General features: G+C 34.9%; 1 protein-coding gene across 2 annotated transcripts in view; it reads left to right on the forward strand.

Annotated features, from left to right (window-relative positions):
• The window catches only part of FBXW7 (F-box and WD repeat domain containing 7), a 218911-nt gene that overhangs the window by 84677 nt on the left and 115550 nt on the right, over positions 1-18684 (forward strand). The window lies entirely within an intron of this gene.

The following is an 18684-nucleotide window of genomic DNA, read 5'->3' on the forward strand; positions in this document are numbered from 1 at the left end:
TTCTTTCTTTCTTTCTTTCTTTCTTTCTTTCTTTCTTTCTTTCTTTCTTTCTTTCTCTTTCTTTCTTTCTCTTTCTTTTTTTCTTTTCTTTCTTTCTTTCTTTCTTTCTTTCTTTCTTTCTTTCTTTCTCTCTTTCTTTCTCTCTTTCTTTCTCTCTTTCTTTCTCTCTTTTTCTTTTCTCCCCCTCTCCCCCTCTCCTTCGTTTTTACATGATGAGTGCTTTTCCTCAGTTCTAAGTAAGTTAATTCTTAATGGAGCTGGTTTGCAAAGAGATGGGACTATGGAAGCAAGTCAACGTGAGATTATTATGCTGCCATTTTTAAATGAGCAAATGGATGTTTATGAGATGATGGCTTGCTTAAGATAATATTGCCTACTGAGAATTGTCTGACCTAGAGCCCAGATGTGTTGTTTTCCTAATAGTGTCTCTGTGCTATGTTGGATCATGTACATCCGGATCATTCTTTTTAGTTGACTAAGTTGATACATTTCTTTTACCTTTTGAAAGTGAAAAATGTCAGAAGGCGAGTCAATAATTTATTAGATACTCTTTTAGAAGGTGAAAGTAAATGTGCCTTACCACTAGTAAAGTTTATTTTTGACCATTGTATCACTCTTCTTAGAAAGTTTATTTGAAACATCAAATTTTAAAAGTTTCTTGAGCTTTCTCTGTATCTCTCTCCCTCTCTCCATCTCTCCCTCTCTCCCTCTCTCTCTCTCCCTCTCTCTCTTTTTCAATGGGGTTGGGGGTGACTGGAGTGGTAGAGAAATCCATTGGAAACTGAGTTACCACTACCCTTTTCCTTTACCTTAGAACCAGGAAACATCATAGACTGTATATACTTAATTCTTAAGATACCATGATTACTCAAGTCTTTTTGAAGTTTCCCTTTGAATAAATGGATATGTAAAAGTAATTTGCTGTAAAATCTTTATTTCTGGATTTTCCTTTAAAAAAACTTCTTGAAAACATATTTTTACACTTACTATTTTGAACTGAAATGGTTATTAAAAACACATACATTGGTTTTATTTAGATATACTTTTTATTGAAGAAAATTATTTAGAAAGTGGCAGTGCATTGTTTGTTAGAATAATTGAATGGGTTGCTTTGGTTAATGGTTATTTATTAGTGTGTTACAACTTAAACATATCTGTGCATTCAGTCTTTATCCTGTTTTTCCACATCTTTTTCTTAGGTTCTAGGACTTTTTGTTTGTCGGAAAGAGGATATCTAAAATGGTTATCATTACTATATTTTTAACCATTGTAAACTTGAAAATCAGGGCTTAAAGTTAAAACAAAATTTAGTGCTGCTTAAGTGTAGAATTCTTAATTGTATAGTTCCCTCTTCTGTCTTTTCAGAGCTATTGCACCATATTAAATTTTTCAGATTAATTTCAACAAATGTTAAAAATTACCAGTAGACTTAAATTGCTGTTTGATTCTCTGGAGTTTGAAGGACTCCTGTGTCTGCTACCTGTATCTCTAGTATTTATGTTGGGGTTGGAATTTGGAATAGGCATTATGAGAAGTTATTTGTGGGAAGTAGGAGAGATTGGGTTACAAAGTAAGTGACACAGTGAAGAAGCATACAGACAATTTCAGAATACAGGACAGCTAATGTGGTTTCTCCACGTCAGTGGCATGAAAAAGAGGGACTTGGGGAGTTACTATCAAGTAAAAGAGATCTAAGAAACATAACAGCCACATACAAAGAGTAGTTCTTGTTTGGATTTTTTTTTTTTTAAGATTTTTATTTATTTATTTATTTGAAAGAGAGAGAGAGAGAGAGAATGAGCTGGGGGAGGGGCAGAGGGAGAAGCAGACTCCCTGTTGAGTAGGGAGCCCAACGAGGGGCTTGATCCCAGGACCCTGGGATCATGACCTGAGCCAAAGTCAGACACTTAACTGACTGAGGCCACCCAGGCGCCCCTGGGTTCTTTTTAGATCACATTACCTAGAAAAGACATTTTTGAGATGATATTGGAAATTTAAATAATGACTGTTATTAGTTAATACTATGGAAACTGTTAATTTGATGAGTGTGATGTAGTGATTTTGTGGTTATATAAAGCAATGGATAAATTATTTAAATATATATTATGTGGGTGGGTGGGAGAGGGAGTGACATTATGTCTAGGATTTACTTTAAAATACCTCAAAGGGGGGCACCTGGGTGGCTCAGTCGTTAAGCGTCTGCCTTCGGCTCAGGTCGCGATCCCAGGGTCCTGGGATCGAGCCCCACATCAGGCTCCCTGCTCAGTGGGAGGCCTGCTTCTCCCTCTCCCACTCCCCCTGCTTGTGTTCCCTCTCTCCCTGTGTCTCTCTCTGTCAAATAAACAAAATCTTAAGAAAAAAAGAAAACCTCAAAAAAAGACAAAGACAGCAATATTGGTAATATCTTGAATAATTGTTGAATATGGGTGATGAGTAGATATATAGGAATTCATTAGGCTTTTCTCTCTTTTATATATAATTGAAAATTTTCATTAAAACAGTTCAGTTTTTGTGTCCACTGACCACATATTTTTGTTGCCACTATTCCTCTCCCAACATTTAGAAAATATTCTTAAATCCTTAAAAAATTTATATATATATATTTTAATTTATTTATTTGACAGAGAGATAGCACAAGTAGGCAGAGCGGCAGGCAGAGGGAAAGGGAGAAGCAGGCTCTCTGCTGAGCAGGGAGCCCGATGGGGGGCTCGATCCCAGGACCCTGGGATCATGACCTGAGCCAAAGGTAGCCACCCAACCGACTGAGCCACCCAGGCGCCCCCCAAAATTTGTATTTCTAATAAGAGAATGAGTCTTTCTTTGAACATTTCATCCTCCCTGAGATCATGACCCGAGCTGAAGGCAGACGCCCAACGACTGAGCCACCCAGGTGCCCCTCATCCTTCCTTCTTCTTCCCCTCTTCTTTGCAGTTACTACTGTCTGCTGTGGTATTTTTGCTTGTTGCATGTCTTCTTCACCTGGACTATAAGTTCAAAGAAGGCAGGAAGGATTTTTATCTGTTTTTTGCATTGCTTCATTTTCATTACCCTATACCTGTCTAGCACATAGTAGGTGCTTAGTACATCATTGAATGATTGAGTCAGTGGGAACCAGAGCTCTTGAAGGCTAATAAGGATATGGGGTTTGGCCAAGGACAAAACCAAGGAGAACCTCTTTCAAAATTAACCCTGTGGGATTTACAGGGGCAAATGTGGGCTAGCACACAAAAATTTGGGGGGAGATAAGAAGCCTTCTTTTCCCTATTTGACTGTAAAGCCTTAGTGTATCAAACATTCAACTATTCTCAGCAATAGGAATTACTCTAAAGTAATTAAGTTATTGAACTGTAATTTCTCTGTCTTTCATATAGTTTTGAGAGGTTTTCCCCCATGATCATCTTTTTATTACTGAATGGCAGTCCCTTCTTGAGATGTATTTTATTTCAAGTTTAGATATTTCTTTTCAGGAAAAAAATTATTTAAAACTAGTGGTTTTATACAGGCATGATGAATTTTAGAAGCTTCTTATGGTTTCTTTTTATATTAAAAATACATAATCTCACATTTTCATTTTCCTAACAACTCATTTTGTCTCTTTTTCAATGTATATATGTTTACTAGCTAGATTTTAGTATCTTGTTGCATAGACATCATCATTATCAGTTATCTACTACTTAAAAAATAGTTTTTAACAGTACTGTGAAACACAGCCAGTAATAATTACACCCAGTAATTAAGATGACTGAAAGTTAAGTATTAAAAGTGACATTTGTGAAAATTCAAAACATTTTATATTTGCTTTTCTAAAATGAATGTTTTTAGAATCACTGCTTTTAAAATTACTGCAGTCATTTTTGTAACCAAAAACTGTAAGCCTTGATATAAGGGAAAAATGTAAGCAAAAACTCTAGTGAGCAAATTCTCATTTTTTCCCTAGTCTTGGTACCCATTTACACTCTTAAAAATCAAGCTCTTAAAGAGCTTTGATTTATTTGGGTTATATATCTCAGCATTTACCCTGTTAGAAAGTAAAACTGAGAAGTTTTGAAACCATTTATTAAATTCACTTAAAAAATAACAGCTAATTACATGTTCACACAATTAACCTATTTTTGGGAAAATTACAATTTTTTGGAAACAAAAAAAATTAATGAAAAAGCTGATATTGTTTTACATTTCTATTTCTTTAAATAAAGTCTAGCTGAATGGAAGATAGTTGGATTCTTATATCTGCTTCTGCATTCAGTCTGTTATGGTACTACATGCCATGTGGTCTGAGGAAAGGTTCAGTGTAAACTCATGAGAGACTGAGAGTGAAAAATACAAATATCGTCTTAGTATTATGAAAATAATTTTGATCCCACAGACTTCATGTAAAGGCTCAGGAACCCCCAAGGTCCATATTTTGAGATTCTCACTGCTGGAATCACTTCTCACTGGGATGCTATATGTGGCAGTACACTGTATTAAATGAAGGAGCAGTTTTAAATAATGTAGTAGTGTCAGTTTGGTAAGTTTCTGTCTGATACATTTTACTTTAAGGGAACTATTGAAGTTAGCTTGTGCTTACTAATATATAACAATTTGAGCAGTAAGGAATGATGCCGTGACCTACAGGGCTATATTTGTGGAGTTCATATCTTTTGGACTACCATGTAATTAGAATGGTCACCTTATTTCTTAGAGAAGTGGAAATTCAATAGAAAGGTTAAAATCTTTAAAGCTTTTGGTATTTAGAGTTACTTGCAGTTAAGGGGGAAAGCATACTTTAAAATTCAGTTAGTTTGTTAAAAACAATCATGATGCTTAATTGTCATTAGTGAGCAAGTATTAATATTTCCACCACCTTTTATACCTATATTTATAGCTAGACAATTAAAGATAGTGTTTTTATCTAAATACTGTTATGTTTCTCTTTCTGATAGTTTTTTTTTTTAAAGGTTTTATTTATTTATTTGAGAGAGAGAGAATGAGAGAGAACACATGAGAGGGGATAGAGTCGGAGGGCAAAGCAGACTCCCTGCCGAGCAGGGAGCCCGATGCGGGACTCGATCCAGGGACTCCAGGATCATGACCTGAGCCGAAGGCAGTCGCTTAACCAACTGAGCCACCCAGGCGCCCTCTTTCTGATAGTTTTTAAAGCTTTATGTATCTTTGTTGATTTGCTTTCTTCCTCCATCTGTATGCAACCTAGGAATCAATAGTACATTAAATCAGCTGACATGGAAGGAAAAATAATAGATAATGAGAACAGTCCTTATTGCTTACATTCTGTTTTAGTTATAACTGATACAAGATCCAGAGGGTGTTGGTGGGGGGATGAAACATTATACCTCAAGTCACTTCATAAGTAAGCTTCACTTTCGGATCTTCTATTTAATGCTTTTTAAGAAAGATAACATTAATGCTAAGTAGCTAGTAAAATAACCTACTCTCATTAATAGCAATATGCATTTGGTAGGGATTTTTATTGATGCTTGTCTGTAAGAATCTTAGCCACAATGATTTACTTATAGGCTTTTGTTAATTATAAAGCTAATAAAAATCTCAAGTTATTTTGGGCATGCTATCCATTTGTTGACAATGTAAATTATATGTCATTTTAATGCTTGGTACATTGTTTTTATCTTAGGATGATGTTTTAATTTGTTCATACCTCTCTTAGCTTCCCAGTCTCACACATTTGCTAGGAGGAGTACATCAGCAGCAGTAAGACCTTTTTCCCCAACGTGTCTGACATGCATCTGAAAATGTGACAGAGCAGAGCTTTAGCTAGATTTTAGAAGTTCTTTTGTTAAATCATATAAGAAACTTAAACTGATAGTACTTAACGTTTTTCACATAATGTGTTCTTTTGATGAATAGCTGTATCGCAGCAGCACAGGAAAAGCGGAGTACTTGGCAATACCAGCTCAATTGCATCTGCAGATGAGGATTTAAAATTCTATGCAGCAGATAGTACCTCCAGCAGGCGAGTAAAAGGTTACTGCATTATTTTGCTTGTTTGTTTCCATAGCCTTTATCTACAAAAGATTTTTAAAAAAATTCAATGTGAAATGCATGTCTGTTTTTAGACATTTTGGAAATTGATTTAAGTATAACATGAATATCAAAAGGGCAGTGCAAGGTGAAGGAAGAGGCAGTGCAATACTGGCTCTTTTTAGCTTTAAATCAAGAACGAAATTGAGCATGAGGCATACACAAATAAGGAACCTTTCAATGCTACAGAAAACAGGAAGTTTTAATAATATACATTTTCATTCAAGGTGTTTCTTATTACATTTAGTTTTTAGACTATCATCCTCAAGAAAGGTGCTAACAGATTGATAATCATTGATCTATGAATGTTCATTAAGTTACGTTATTTGAAGTATGATTATTTGGGAAGACTATAAAGTATTTGTATTAAGGTGACCCTTTCTTATCCTGGAAATTATAATGTGAATTATAATTACATGGTTTAAATAAATATCTTTACACATTATTGGCAAAAAATAATGCTTAAGTATAAAAGATACTGTAGTATGGCTGACATATCTAATACGATTGCTTATGTTATCAGGGTGGTTTGTGGGTTTTCCATCTATTTAATGAGATGCAAATAACCCAGTGAGAGAAGATTGAATATCAAAACAATCAGGTTTTTGATACCCACCCCCCATATTGTCCATACCTATCTGTAGCCACATGCCCTTTTCTTATTAAAACTCTTCTAACATTTATGATAGCAGGGGTCTCCTTGGGTTATCTTGCTTATTTATTCCATCACTACCTACACCCCTATTTTTGCTGTAGAATTTTTCTCCCCGCTCTGTATTTCTCAAGTTTAAGTACAATATTCAGAGGGAATTTTTTACTTTGCATATCAACCACCGTCCTGCCCTCCCAGCAATACTGAAAGGTTTTTTTCAGCTACTGTCTAAATTTTGTTTTAAAAAATACATACACTTACGTTTTGTATTTTAGATTGAATAATAAGGTAAAAAACAATTCTGTAAATCTCTAGCATAGAAGTAAAATCAGTAGATTATTCTTACTGTGAGTGTTTGGCAGGCTTCTTGAATCGAGGAGTCATAAAAGGTCAGCGGTTCTGATTGGTAAGTTAAAGAATCCGTCCAGTAATTTGCTCCCTGTTGTTTCTCAAAGCAATGCAGCAGCCGTTCTTTTCCAGATATTGAGCAGTTCTTGAACAGTGTGTGTGGGGACAGGGAGGGGTGGGGCTCATTCCAGTTGGTTGTTGAAATAGTGTGCATTTACAGAGGGAACAGGTTGGATAGGCTGAGCTGAAGGAGTAGGCAAACAGATCTAAACTGATGGAGGACAGAAAGAGTGGTTAGTATAATTTTGGGGTATAATATCTCGAGTGTGCTCCTTTGTTAAGTACTTGGGCTTTAATATAAAACAGTTTGAAATATTAAAGCACCTTACCTTATTTCTAAAGAGTAGCCAGGAGACTTCTGTTTTTAATATTGACTTTTTCTTGGCGATGAGTTTGTGTCTGGGTATCTTCTGTAGGGAAGCTGATGTTTTATTCTTTTTTAACAGTGTTTCTTTCAGCCAGAGAGCTGCAGAATGAGGCAGTTAGCCAATTTTGAGTGTATATGGGACATTACCAGTTCTGATTTTTTAAGTTAAGTTCTCATCTAATGAACAAGTCTCAATGTGTGGCTGTGGCTGCAGCATTATTTCTTCTTTAATGAAGAGGTTGAGCCGTTCGACCTGCTGCTCCGATCTGTTCTCTTGTAGCCATACCTCAGACCAGTTGCAGAGATTATCCATCGAATGTCCCAGGCAACCAAAGGTAACTACATAGATTTATTTCAAATAAAAATATACAATTAAAATGGATGCCTTATAACTAGGACCAGATGATTAAAAATAAAAGACCAATTAAAGATGTTCTTAGCAGTTTTCTTGACCTTGCAGTAGCTATCCAATATCATTTTGTCATCATCAGATTGTGTAGCAATGGAAATGCTCTGCAGTAATTGATTTTGTAATAGGATCAGGTGATTTACTAGCTGCACTGACAACCACTTGCTTGCTTGCTCTGAGCTGTGGAGCACTCTAATGGATGTTGTGATTGCAGCCTGGAGTTGATGTGAGGCTGCTAGCCACTTAAAGCAGCAGTGCTTATTTTTAAAATTAGAATAGTAAGTTTTAAAAAAAATTTTCTTTGCTTTAAGTTTTGGGTAGCCTCAGTAATTTTATAGTTAATTCGAGTGCCCCCCATGAAATTTTAGAGATTATATGCTATTTCATTCATCAGTTCATAAAAAGTTCATTGGTACTAGTAGCCTTGAGTATAAGGAAATGTAAACTCTCTGCTCCCTCTGCCTACCTCAGCATCACCATATGTATCAACATACTCTGGTATTGATCATGAGAGCATCTCTAAAATATAGGATTTATGTTAACTATCCTGTGTCATCTAAATGAAACAATATTCTTAATGTTTGTAAATGTTCTCAGTTTCAAACTCTAGCTGTAATTACAGTAGTGGTATTATGGTAAATTCTTGTACTAGTGAATTGTGTTAGAGTTGTTTTGTATCCTTTTTTGGTATTCTGCTCTTTTAGTGGTTTCATAGGTGTAACGACGTTTTTGGAAGTCTGAGTTGAACCAATTTTAAAGGATATTGATGAAAACATATAGTTAGCTATTTTAAAGTACTGTTTAAGAATATAGCAAATGAAAAACTTAACATCCAAGATTATGAACTTTCAGTGATTGCAGTTTAGTAATTGTTTTCATCTTTCTTCTATACCTTTTAAACAAATACTTCATTACAAATATAGAAGGGTAGGACTAAAGCTTAAAGCAGAATAGAACTGCTATTGCAGAAAGAACAGTGAGACTCAGGTACCCATGACTTTGCCTACTTTAAAGTTTGGCTTGGGGCTTTGCATAGGAAAGAAAATGATCTCCCCTCTCTCCCTTTCTCACCAACTCCTCTACCTCACTATCTAGTACGTAAAGTGTTTTGTACAGAACATAACATATTAAAAACACTGAGTTCTCTATTCTTCCCTAATTTATGTTCTTTAACCATGTTTATGTTCTTGCCATGATAGAGATGCCTTTTCTTTCAGTCATACCCAAAAACATTTACAGTGATTAAATAATGTTAATAATTTGCTATAGAAGGAATGGAGCATAAAGTTGCCATTATATATGGTATTCAAACCATCATGTGAAGAGAGCTTTTCCTTCTCATGTACTTAAATACTTGCCCTTAGTGTTTCTTGAAAGATGTAAATATTACCAATATCATTCTGCATTTTATTCTGAATTCAGATACTTAAAACATTAACTATGGAAGACTGTAATATAACTTAAAAACTAGTGTTTGTAATCTTTTATTCAATAGGTAATAAGTAAGAAGTTTGTTACACCAGCCCCCCCCACCACCCTCCCACCCCCTGGCAAAGAAAAGAAAAACAACCTTCTGTGAACACTGGTAACATGAACATAATGATGTTCATATCATTTGAGATTTGGTAAAGGATGTGTCTAAATTTCATATATATTGAAATGTTAAATGGTGGATTAACAACAAATTAATCATTGATATAAGTATCACTGGAGTGGTGTACATGAAAGCTTTTTTCAATGTGTTGAGTGAATAGGAGGAAAGGAAGTATCGAAAGTGTTATCAGTGTTTTTTAAGATTTATTTATTTATTTGAGGGAGAGAGAGAGTGTGTTCCAAGCAGACTGCACCCTGAGCATGGAGCCCAATGCAGGGCTCGATCTCACAACCCTGAGATCACAACCTGAGTCGAAACCAAGAGTCAGATGCTTAACTGACTCCACCACCTAGGCGCCCCAGTGGTTTGCTTTTAAGATTATGGCTTAATAAGAATAATATCTACCATGTTTTGATTATCAGCAAATGACAAATATTGGATGGTTTATGTTTGTTATCTCTCTTAATTCTTACCTAAAACCTGTTCATTAAGTATAAGCTTCATTTTAGAATTGAGACCGTTATATGCTTACCTGAAATCATATTAAGTAGCAGGCAGATCTGGGTTTTTCCTTCAGTAATTCTTACTTCAAAACCCTTGTTCTTATCTTTGATATTATCCAGGTCCATCTGAAATGTATGTATGTGTTCATAAATGGGAAACAAGGAAAACTGTAGTATAATTCAGACTGTCAAAGAGTGGAGCAAAATAGATAATGAATAATTATTTATTGTTTTTATTCAGTCACTTTTTATCCTCTCATCTAGATAGTACATGTCTGATTTCTGACATTTACTGATAGCCTGCTAATAGCTAGTTTCTTGTGCAAATCACTGGAAATCCTAAGAAGGAAAAGCCCAAAATTGCCTTCTGGGAGTTTACAGTCCTAATGGGAAAGGCAGACAACAAGAGTTTAATAAGGTATTTCAGAACATAGGTATGGAATAGAAGCTGTTGGAGCATAAAGTTGTTAATTAATTCTGCTTGAGGGTAGTGGTAAGAGGTACTTGGGAACCTACCTTAGAAGAAGTGAATTTAGAAGGAGCCACAGATTTTATTCTTGTCATAGGTCCTGGGAATGTGAGTATTAATATTAATAAGCACTTCCCCCCCCGTAAGTGTTCTTTAATTTCATTGAAGTTGGAGAATCATCACTACAGGTGGCAGTTGAAACAATGAGAGTACATATAGTAGCTTGAAGAGAGTATGTAGAATGAGAAAGGAGAAGTCAGAAACCTAAAAGCAGTAGCATTTTAGCAAAAAGAGGATAAGGCCTGAGAGAAGGAGCGTTTCATAGTTACTAAACTGCAATATGAATTAGGCAATGGAAGAGCCCAGAAAAGAAAAGTAGGAATTGCAAAGGGAATGCATCAAAGGAGAAACAGGTTGTAAAAGTGAATTGGGTCAAAAAGGCCATAGATTTTATTCCTGGATTTCCTAGAAATTATCCCCATGTTCTTTGCCAGTTAAAATCATTACTCTGGGCTTTATAGTAAAATTTGTCCTGTCTCTTTAAATCAGAACTACATGTTTATCATGTACAAATTGACATGAGTAGTTATGGTCTGGCCCCTATAAGGGGTTTATAGAAAGTAGTCTGTAATGGAGCATTGTCAGTGGATCAAGATGCTGTTAGATTAATGTAACAGTTATAATTTACATATAATAAGTGATATCTTTTAGTATCTAGGGATAGGATTGGACATGACTTAGATTTTGTGGGAATAATCAAGAAAATAAGTTATTTCAAGCTGGAAGAAGAAAGTGATAGAAAAGTTACGTGACAAATATATCCTGTTTCTTTCATGCTTCCACATTTATAAGTTTCTTAATTTTATATATATATATATATTTTCTTTTACCAGTATATTTAAGTTATAAACATATACAGTCACAGACTTTGGAGGAAAAGTCTCAGAATTCTGATTGAGATTATAGTATGTAGGAAGAAAATCTTATTCTTTACCCTGAGATTAATAGTAAATAAAAATCATAGTGTTAACCTTTTGAAGATAATGTTTAAGAAACAGATTAGTTTAGCGTCGCCTGGGTGGCTCAGTTGGTTAAGCATAGGACTCTTTATTTTGGCTCAGGTTATGATCTCAGGGTCATGAAATGGAGCCCGTGTTGGGCTCTCTGCTGGGAGTTGAGCCTGCTTAAGATTCTCTCCCTCTCCCTCTTCCTCTGCCCCTCTCCCCTGCCATGTGGGCATGTACTCTCCCTCTCTCAATAAAAAAATGAAACAGATTAGTTTAATTTCTAAATGAAAAACTAAACATAGGAAAAGGTTTGCAACCTATTATGCCTATGTCTCTATATAGGAAGGAAGTTAATTCCTAAATTTTGGAGTTGACTAGTTGTTGAAAGTCATAGCAGTCCATCTTCTAAAGAGTGCCTTTTTAAAAAAAGATTTATTTATTTGAGAGAGAGCGAGCTGAGAGTGCGCTTGTGCATTTGCGCACCGGGTGGGGGGTGGAGGGGCAAAAGAATCCCAAGCACACTGCCCACTGAGCTTTGGAGTCCTACACAGGGCCTGACCTCACAACCTTGAGACCATGACCTGAACCAAAATCAAGAGTCTGATGCTCAACTAATTGAGCCACCCAGGTGCCCCAAGAGTGCCTTTTAAAATTCATTTCTTAGAATAATATCTGGGATAGTTTTTAGATACAGTTTGGCATATCAAAGACATCCTAGGTTATTGAGAAATAAAGGTGAGAAATCATTACCTTTGCTCATTACATATTTTATGATACTGACTTTTGTTTCCTCTATTTTCATTCTATGACTAGAGCTATTGAAGAGTGAATTGAAAAGAAAACTGAATTTTATTTTTTTTTTCAAATCTATATAGTTGAAGTGACTCCCTTCCTATTTATAAGGCTTCACTTATGTACATTGTTTTGCATCCAAAAACTTAATGCATATACTGTGATTGTTCATAGAAGGGGAAGCAAGGATGAGATTAAAGAAATTGAACCTTTAAGCTGGAGGGGGATGAGCAAGTTTCTGGAGGAAGTGTAGGGGGGTATACAAGATCAGAAGGACTGGTTGTATTAGTCTTGAAAATGATAGCGATCACTTTTTTTTCTTCAGAGTCAGAAGAGAAGAAAGGGGCAAAGGAACAAAACCATTGGGTATGAGATGTTGAAAACTGACAAGAGCACAGCTCTGAAAGCTTCAGTGTTCTCAATAAGCATAGTAAAATGCTCATTTAGCAGTATAAATTCTAGTTGTTTGGTAAACATTTTATTTTATGTAGGACAGTTTAGTTTTGATACTTTTTGATCACAGTGGAAAATGTTTTTTTTTTTTTTGAGTAGGAAAGATAATTTTGCTACTTATGTCTTAAAAACTTTGCATAGAGGAATATGTTCCATAGTGAAAGTTTTTGAAAGCAAATCATCTAAACTTAGAGCAATTATTGACCTTTTGATAATCCCTGAGCCATAATTTGATTCAGAATGTTACAGCAATAAATATGAAATGGCAGAAAGACTAGACGGTGGTATGAATGGTCAAGGTCCAACTGACATTTAGTATAAAGTAGATAGGATATGATTTAGGGTGGTGGGGGGGATGTTTAGATTGCATTGGTTTACCAGATTGGTATACTTGTTCTGTTCAAGATACCATTTTCTTCCCCTTTCCACTAACTCTTATACCTTTTCCTCCCATTTTTAAAGTGGTAAGCATGTTCTCCTCTTTCTAATTTAAGTGATTTGATCCTTCAGGATGCATCTATTTCAGAGCATCATAAAAAGTACATTGAAATTCCTAATGTACCAAGTGTCTATTGATCAATGAATGGATAAAGAAGATGTGGTATAGGGGCGCCTGGGTGGCTCAGTCGGTTAAACGTCTGCCTTCGGCTCAGGTCATGATCCCAGCGTCCTGGGATGGAGCCCCACATTGGGCTCTGTGCTCAGCAGGGAGCCTGCTTCTCCCTCTCCCTCTGCCTGCCTGTCTGCCTACTTGTGATCTCTCTCTCTCTCTCTGTCAAATAAATAAAATCTTAAAAAAAAAGTGATATATTTATACAATGGAATATTACTCAGCTGCAAAAAAGAATGCAATCTTGCCATTTGCAACAACATGGTATGATCTAGAGGGTATACTGCTAAGTGAAATAAGTCAGAGAAAGACAAATATTATGTGATTTCGTTCATATGTAGAATTTAAGAAACAAAACAAATGAACAAAATAAAAGGGACAGACAAAAAACCAGACTCTTTTAACTATAGAGAACAAACTGGTAGTTACCAGAGGGGAGGTAGGTGGGGGGATGGGTGAAATAGGTGAAGGGGATTAAGAGTATGCTTATCTTGTTGACCACTGAGCAATCTGTGGAATTGTTGAATCACTATATTGTATACCTGAAATTAATGTAACACTGTATGTTAACTACACTGGAATTAAAATAAAATTTTAAAAATATTCTTAATGTAAAACAAAACATCAGGTAAAAAAAATTTAAGAGCTTTTGATTTTTAATAACTTATTACCAGAATTAAATTTTGGTTAGGATTTGGCATTCTTAAATTGTTAGAAATGTTTTAGACACATGTTGCAGACAGATATTTAAATGCTAACGTCAGTTTTTGTTGTTGTTCAACTTAGTAAAGAAATGTTCTCTTTGGGGCGCCTGGGTGGCTCAGTTGGTTAAGCAACTGCCTTCGGCTCAGGTCATGATCGTGGAGTCCCAGGATCGAGTCCCGCATCGGGCTCCCTGCTCGGCAGGGAGTCTGCTTCTCCCTCTGACCCTCCCTCGTCTCATGCTCTCTCTCTCTATCTCATTCTCTCTCTCAAATAAATAAATAAAATCTTAAAAAAAAAAAAGTTCTCTTTGATCAACAAGGTGGGCATATATTGTTTTCTCCTTAATACTTTGACAGTTTCATAAAGAAAATAATTCAAATGTGTGTGTTGTGCTGTAAACTGAAAAGATCACTCCTAAGGGAAAAACCTGTGTTATTATTGTAATGAATGTCATCCTCCTTGTGACATTATTATAAAATTGAAAAAACTGACTCAAAATATTATTTTTAATACATAGTATGTACTAGAATTTTAATTTAATTTAGCATAATTTTTGAGGTCTTCTACCTTTGAGTATTTTAAAATGTTATTACTAATTTGTATTCATTGCAGATATTTAACTCCAACCCTTTATTAGTGTTATTTAAAGCAGAAATAAAAATGGGCAATATTTTGATCTGACAAAGTAATTCTTAAACTGTTTAGTAGCAATAAAGTGTAACCTGTCAGTGCAAATTGGTTTTATCCCATAACAGCAAATACTGAAGTTAGGCTTGGTCTAAATAAAGCAAGTGGTGAAACTGGGATTCTTTTAATACCATAATACAGGCAGTTCTGTTATAAAGCAATATATGTACCTCTGGAAAAAAAACTAGACTTCTGCAAAATTAGACCCTAAAAATAGAGATAAGCCTCTCAGAAACCTATGCAACTTTGTAATCTGTGTACTAACAAAACTGGTAACAATTCTGATAAAAAATAATACAGCTGAAGATTTACCTGATGTCAGTTACTTAATTCTGAGTCCTAGAATTTATGCCTTCTCCTTTGAGATACAGGTCCATGAGAGCATTCAATTTCACTTAAGATAAATGGTCAAAATTAAAATTCTGACCCAGGATGTAGACTTTTTTTTATCAGTCCTCTTTACTGCCCTCCCCCCCTTTTTTTAAGGAAAAAAAAGGGGGGGGAATACTTCCATGGCTTCTGTATCTGTACTCTTAGATTTGTGGAAAGCCTTGCAGTTCTTGAAGCCATTAACTAGCCTCTACTTGCCCTCTTCTACGGGAGTTTTAGTTTTAGGTTTGTTTTTTTTTTCTCTTAAGGTCATCATATATTGCTAAAGCTCTCTCTGTGAGAAAGCTCATCCCTAATGACTCTAAAACATTACTGTGTTGGAGAAAATTCTTTGTGGGCCAGTGTGATTTTCACATTATACTGACCTCATCCCCTAATGAAGAACAAATGAATGAATTTCCGCTACAGAAATGCGTTCTGTAGAAAAGTAGACTATAGTCTCTAGTCCCATTGTTTTGTCATTAATGCTTCATGTATTGAATTTGTACTTGTGCACATTCATGTTTATATTTTTTTTCCCTGTGCTATTAGTAAGTGCAAAGCATTTCTGCCACGTAGGGAAGGGAGTAATGTGATGGAATGGCTTTATCAGTAGAGTACTGTTTGTCCCTTACACTTGTATAGCTTTTTGTTTTAAAATAGGCCATGTAGATTATGTTATCTTTTTGTCAGAATTATTCTATATTCTTTCAGGGATCATTTCTATAGTTTGTTATTCTATATTCTGAATAGTTTAGGTATTAATTTAGGCATTATCATTACCATGTGGTAAAGAAAGGAAACTTTGGAGTGAAGCGGACTTGTGGTTGAGTCACATTTAGGGGACTGAGTTTGGGTTATGTGAGACTAATACTAATTACCTGGTAAGATTCTTTTGAAGATTAAGAAATATATATAAAACATCGAGTGCAGTGATTGGCAATAGCTGATACTCAACAAATGTTACTTCCTGTTTTAGTAATGAAACTTGAGACTGCAAGATTAAGTGACTTGCCCAAGGTTACCTCTGTATGTAGCAAAAGTCAGATTCACTGAAAACCGTAATTCTAATCTTTAGTTTTATATGGAGAAAAGCAAAAGCGAAACAAAATCCATTTATAGGTTCAGAAATAGAGCTATAAAGATATATACACATACTCATGGGTACACACACACATGCAGCTTCTCCTGATTTAAGGTTTATTCTTACCTTAATTGATGAATATGTTTCACTTGTTCATATTCTTTTCTACTCAGATATTGATATAGTGATGATAAAACATTGGTAGGGAAGCTCTTTGCTCGATAGTAAGTTTTTGCTCTGATTAGAGTCGTGCTGCTTTCAGGTGAAGGGTGCTGTGCTTAAGGTTGTGTCAGCAGTTTAATTCTTGCCAGTTTGCACTTTTCTAGCAGATGATAAAACGTTTCCCCAGCTAAGTGAGAGTACTTAGGCATTGGCAGATTCATTGTTTATTTTATAAAAAAACATGGCGTCTCCTCCAGTCAAAATAAAATATACCAGGTTGCTTGTCTTATACTCCTGCCTTATGTTGATGAAATTAGTTTTTCTTTAGCGTAGCTTATAAATGAATATGAAATTAACTTGGTTAATACAAAATTAACCCCTTTCTATTTGTTTTTCAGTAAAATTTCTAATTTTTCGGTGCTTATTATCCACCTACTTATAGATAAAAATATAGCAACAGATTATTTTCTTTTTCCCAGCTTGCTACCTCTTTGTGTAAGAAAGAAGGACTATCTTCAGTATTTCTGTAACTGAGATTTATTTATATTACCTGCTGTTTTTTTACCTCACACTAAGTTTTGCAGTAATGTTAGAGACTGTGCATGGGATTTTATGGAAGATGTGTTGTATGAGTTTGTAGTGGTTGTAATTATGTTCTTTTATGTTTTGAAATTTTAAGAATCAGAACTCAGGATTTGACATTGCAAGGTGTCTGGCTTCCATTAAGTTTTTGAACTGTTACTTACAAATATTGAGATTAGATATCCAAATTTGCATGTAGTAAGTGATTACTTTTGGAATCATTTTATATACTAAGACATATTTCTGCTTAGTAGATATGTTTGATCAAATCCGAGAAGCTTGGGGTACATAATTATTTTAACTACTAGAAAAGAAAAAAATACTGCTATTTAAATGATGGCATGCCATCAATTTCTGAGAAGCTAAAATATGAAGAAAATGTGTGCCTGTTAGAATCTATGAAATATTGTAGGTGCGTATTCAGATTTTAGGACTCTTCTTTTGGCAGGGAACAAATTTTGTGTTGATAGTTGTTGAGGGCCCTACTTAAATTCTGCACCAATTCTTTTTGTTCATTCATTTGTTCCTTCCATTAGTATTTATTGTCTTTCATGTGCAGAGCTGTGTTCTGTTTCTGGTTACATAAGACTTCTTCCTTCTTGGAACTTTTATGTATCCAGAGCATAACACAAAATCAAGTAATTTTTTGATAATACAAAGTACTAACTTATATCCAACTAGTCTTCAAGCTTTCTTAAGGGTATGATTGTTGTTTTTATACATGTCATGTATCTGCTTCATTGCTTAGCATATAGTTGGTAATTCATTGTAATTTCTTGATTAAACTTTGTTTAGAATGGTAGGAAAAAGTAGAGCATATACCTCAAAAGAATGTCTATATAACTATGTTTTAATGTAATCAGGAGGTTCAAATTTCAGAAAAATGTGTTTGGACTTTGTAACTCTAAAATGAGACACCTAAAATTTCCTCAAATTACTGATTGAAATTGAGGTGACTTTTTAAGAAATAAGGTGATTATGGCTTAGTATTTTTTCACACACACATACTTAATTTTTAAAGAGAAATTAAAGTCTTATATTTACATAGTAAAAGTGATATCCTAGCACCTTATAGTTTGAATTTTTATGGCCTCTTTGGCATTAGAAGAAATCCAGAAAAGCCAAGTGATCTGGCAGCTGTGGCTTGTTGCTCAACTGCACCAGTGAATTACTGTTTTGCACACTGCTTGTGGAATATTGGAGTGAAGAGGTGTCTTAAAGTAAATTAATTGGCTTCAAACTATGTGTTCCAGTCCCAAATTTGTTAAATTTGTGAAATTTGGCAGCTGTTTTGTTGCAGCAGGACCAGTGAGTCTGAATATTGTCCTGAATAGTTTCTATTAGAATCATCAAGACAGGCATCAGGCATTTTAAGGTACTTTGTCAAATTCTGTATCTCCTTCTGCTTTATTTTGAGATCATACTTACTGTGACAGTTTGGAATGAAAATGATTGTTGGAAATAACCCAGGTGACACCGGCCCATTCCTGATTATTCTGTAGGGGAGTTCTTATTAGATTAGCAAATTTTATCTATAATCTCAACTTTTAAGATTGTAAAATATAGATAAAGAAAACTCTATAAAATAAACATAAACTTTAGTGTATTAAGATAATACATTTTTGTAACTACCACACAGCTCTCAACGCATAGAAGTTTGCCAGCTATGCCAGATGCTTCTCTATGTGCCCTGAGGCAGTCATATTCCCTTCTTTAAGGAACTTCCGTCCTCTAAATTACTCTTATCAGTAATCATTTCCTTGTGTTTGTAATTCTGTCACCCAAATGTGTC

Source organism: Neomonachus schauinslandi, chromosome 2 (assembly GCF_002201575.2).
Source record: "Neomonachus schauinslandi chromosome 2, ASM220157v2, whole genome shotgun sequence".
Classification (NCBI taxonomy): domain Eukaryota; kingdom Metazoa; phylum Chordata; class Mammalia; order Carnivora; family Phocidae; genus Neomonachus; species Neomonachus schauinslandi.